We start from the raw sequence: 4,927 nt of genomic DNA, 5'->3' as shown, positions 1-4,927 counted from the left end.
TGTGTTATTCAAGAGATTGGTACATTGTAAATGGAAATTTCCCTAGGCCAACAGTGTGTAAATGGAGTTTTGAAACCCAAGCACCAACTCCTAGAAACCAAAGGGTTAACTCATATCCCTCACATGCCTCATGAATTTCAAGTTAAATGGATTAGGTTTATCCTTGGTCAAGTGCATAATGGTCAGTTGTTGTTCGAACAACTAGTGTTGATCACAAAGAAGACAATTCATTGAATCACTAGCCTCCCAATGCTATCCAAGGCAAAAAAAACAAAAACCTTAGGTTGGGTAGAATTGGAAAAGAAACCCTAGTAGAATGGGAGGGTAGAGGAATGAAAATTTGTAGTGTTTTTGATATGGAATTGAAGTTTGGTATTCACATCATTGCACATTAGATATATATAGCTCTAGTAGGTTAAATAGTGTGTCATGTGAAGCTATGGACTTGGCATACAAGGTGGTAAAGAACAATCTATCATTTGACCTTGTCAAGCTATTGCTGAGATAGTTCAAAAAAACATGAAAAACATAATGACATCAAAGAATAATTCGTGTAAGTTTGGTTCCTTGTTAACTTGTCTATTGCTTTATATTCATAAACTCTTCCCTTCAAAAGGCACTATTGTGTGGAGAAAAGATGTGCCCGTTTTATATCAGATAAATGAGTTTATTACTGAAATGGGTGAAAATTACAATAATATTATGGATAATTATTTTGATGCATTTAAAGAGAAAATGAACAATAGGTTCTGAATCCCCAAGAAACTAGTTGAAGATTATGAGGATGATGTATGTTTCATGGTTGATTGTGAAAAACTTTACATTCATGTAGTTAAACCTAGAATTGCATGGGTAAAACCTCTTGGTTATGAAGTTAATATTGATGAAACTAAAGATATCGTTGAAGCTCTTGTCAATGAGCTAGTTGATCCTAAGGCTACATATTTTGGTACATATGATGAAGAATATGCTAGGATTGAACTTGAAATAAAACTTTCTTAGGCAATGAACAAAGGGAAGAAGAGAATTGCAAAACTAAAAACCAATTCTACCCTTTTGTTAATTGAGGGAAAAGGTGAAGATGAGGAAGTAGAGGATGTGGAAGTAGAGGATGGGGAAAAATCTAAAGAAGGAGAGCCATTAAGGAAGAAAGGCAAGGTGATTATCACCAAGCCCCAAAAGCCATCCACTGTAGTATTCACAAGGATATCTTCAAGGAAAAAATCTAACAAGGAAGGAAGAGACATTATATTCAGAAAACCTCCACCCACCTTCCAAGATAGATTATAAGATCTAGAAATAGGAGTAGGAATAAGAAATTTCAAATCATTAAAATATGAAATCAGGATAGTAGAGAAGCATAAATAGATTGAAGACTTGGTAATGAATAAGATGAAAAAATGGAAATACTCACTAGACCGACTTTCTTCTCAAATTCCTAATGATTTGTTGGGAAAGATAAAGCCAAGATGGGATTTTGCCATGCAAACTATCAAAGACATATATGGGCAAACCATGAGGCAGCTATTACCAAGCATATCAAATGTAGAGGTAAAAGAGACACTGAAGAAAAAATGATTCTAAAGTTTAATACATGTCTAATTTTGATTAAAGATATTATTCATATTATAAGGAATGCAACAAACACTTGGAAGAATATCTATCTATTACATAAACCAAGTGATATTCTAGATGATGTTAAAGATTATAATGATGAAGAAGATAAGGAGAAAGATGAGGAAGAGAATATTGAAGAAGTAACTCATTCTGAAAATGAAGAAGATGAAGAGGAGCAAGGACAAGAGGCTACCAAGGAAGCAAAGCCAAATGATGAGAAGGCTGATCTAGTTAACATAGCTGCAATAGTCATTGCCTCACTTCCTCATTGTCCAAGCAAACGAGTGACAACATCAAGTACAGAGCTAGCCCCAACAAGTTTGATTGTGACTACCAGTGCCAATCCAAACATCTAATCACTCTTTGCTCCTACTCAGCTCGGCACATCACTGACAAAAGTGACCTCCACTTCATCTACTGAGTTGTAGACTCTTCCTTCATCAACCAAGTTGAGTACTTCATTTTTGACCACTCCATTTTTTAACACATCAATTTTGGATTCTTCAGGTATTTCTATAAATATTCCTTCAATAAGAATAGTATCATTTTTTATAGCCAGTCCTAGCATTTTTACTATTATTTCTATTTTGGGTACAAAAGCAATAAGTGTAAGGATAGTTGAGCCCAAGGTTCAACTGAGCACAACATTTTTGAGTAAAGGAAAAGAGTTGGAGGAATAAATTGACTTAGATGAGGAAATTATAATACAAAATTTGGACATTTACAAGCTTACTCCAGACAAAATGCAATCATTTGGTGAACTCCTCCAAAAGAAGGCTAAATAGCAAAGACTAAGAGAGGAGAGGGATAACGAATTTAAAATAATTGAAGATGCAAAGAACATTTCGGCAGAGGCCATAGGTATTGAGGTTGACTCTTCTCAACTAATTTTTTAGAGCTAGCAGAGGTATTACAAAAATTTAATAAAGATATTGAAGGATAAGATAAGTTAGTGCAAAAAATAGAAAAGAAATTTGATAATAAAGTATTGGAGCACATTGCTTAGTAGATAGCCATTTATCAAGTAGAACTTTCTACAATTTTAGGCAATTTAGAAGCATCTTGTACAAATGCGTCATCACTTTTTGGAAAGCTATGTGATGTTTCTGAGTTTACTAAATAAATAAAGGAAAAATTATCAAAAATAGATGGAGATTTGAAAGCTAGTGCTTAGCAGCTACAACTTGATCCTAGTTCAAGCTCTACATATTTTCAACAGATAAGATTTTTATCAGATATGCAAGTAGAATTGCTTAGAGAAGAAGCAAGGATTAGATCCACATTGATAGATATATAAAATATGGTTCTTCCTATCATGGATGCACTGTAGAAACATATTGTACATTAAAAAACTCTCATCCATGACAATAACTTCTCCATTGTGGATCATATGATAGAATTGTTAGTAGAAGTCCAAATTGCACTTCGCACAAACAAGGTCTTACAAGAAAATCGGGATAACACCTTGGCAATCATTCTCAAGGTATATTCAAAAAATTTATCTCACTTTGGTGTTACTATGTAAATAAATAAAAAAACCTTTGGCATTAATGTCAAAAAGGGGGAGAAAAGATATATGGAGAAAGACTTATGGGGGAGAACATGCAATAAGTTGAAAAATCAATGGGGGAGTAAGATATGTTGTATATAGCAAGAAGATGCATAGTATACTATATGAAAGAACTATGCCATGTACAGATATATCCCTTACAAAATCAATTTTGAAAAATCTCAAAAACAATATACTCTATCAAGCTAGTATCTCAAGGTGATGGATAAAAGATATTCAGGAAACTTTTTGAATTTAGTTTTGGCTGTAAGTGTTTTTGTCACTAATACCAAAGGGGGAGATTGTTGACATATTAGTCAAGTTTGTTAGTAGTGAGACACACTTATTCAAATTATATATAGCTACCAAGCTCTTTGTATAGCTATTAGTGTTTTCCAAGTATTTCAGTTGTCATTGAGTTCTACAATTGCTACCGAGTCCTTTGGAAAAATCTCAATGGTTACCGAGTAGTCATAGTTATAGTGAAGTTCAATAGTGTAAACTATGCATCTTACTATATGCCAAGTTTACTAGTGCAAGTCAAGCTGTATAGTGTTCACTGAGTTCACAATGTATGTGATGTGAGTCTAGTGTTAACTAAGCTTTTTAGTGTTAACCAAGTGACTCATTTTATAGTGAGCTTGAGGTGAGAGTGTTTATCGAGTCATGTCTTGGTAAACAAGTGATTCAGTTTATATGATGATTTTCATAGTATCTATTGAGTCACTAGTGCAAATCAAGTTCAAGACTAATTGGAAGTGATTAGTATGGATTGAGCTTCTATGTCTACCAAGTGCATGATGATGCCAAGCATTGGTAGTGGATGCCAAGTATCAGAACCTCACCGAGTCAGTCTTCAAAACCCAAGTGTCTTCATGTGGGCTGACTTTGTAATATTTGTGTTAACTTGTATTATGGTTGACTTTGTAATTTGTGTAATTGGTTTGATATATATGTAATTCATTGTTTAATATCCAAGTGTATGTATGCATAGAATTAATCAAAGAAAAGTAGAAAGAGCAAATTACAAAAGGTTGCAGTAGTGTAAGGAGTAGCAAAGTCATATCTAACACAACGAGGTGATTGGTACATAAAAGAATCTCATTCAGCAAACCAAGTTACAAATCAGAGATCATCTATTGTGTCATCCTAATAGGTGGATCAGTCAAATCCTTTAACAAAGGAGACCTAAAAGTCTTTTGTAAATCTCTTTATGGAGTGCATAATTAATTGTATGTTTGTAAATCCTTTCACAAGGTGGACCTATCAGTCCTTATTATTCCTAATAGGGAAAATAATTAGATATGATCAATGTAAGATTTAATAGGCTAACTTTATACTATAGTACTAAAGTTTGTGGGTGTCATCCACACCATAGTTTTACTTTCTATTTGCAAGGTTTCTGGGTCACCAAATCTTTGTGTCAAAGTGTCATGAATGCTTTCATATTTTTAGTTTCTTGTTCATGTTATATATAATGTATTAAATGACAATTTTATTGTTGGATTAGGAGTTGAAATTGTTGAAGTTTTAGAAGTTATTGATTTACCCCTCCCCTCTTAGTAACTTAGCATAGTCTTGAATATTTCCAATAGAATCGTGAAGAGGCACTCCAACAAATTGATCTCCTTTCTGAAGAAAGAGATAAGCTAAAGATTCCAAAGTATACATTGGACAACTAAAGGAAAATACTGAATATCTCAAATCAAATCCTAAATCTACCAAATCTAAAACTAGTGATGATTCGTGAATTGAAAACTA

The sequence above is a fragment of the Cupressus sempervirens genome, chromosome 5 (genome assembly GCF_028749045.1).
Source record: "Cupressus sempervirens isolate cs-2001-9-10 chromosome 5, ASM2874904v1, whole genome shotgun sequence".
NCBI classification, from domain to species: Eukaryota; Viridiplantae; Streptophyta; class Pinopsida; order Cupressales; family Cupressaceae; genus Cupressus; species Cupressus sempervirens.
Note: the sequence above shows the minus strand (reverse complement) of the source record.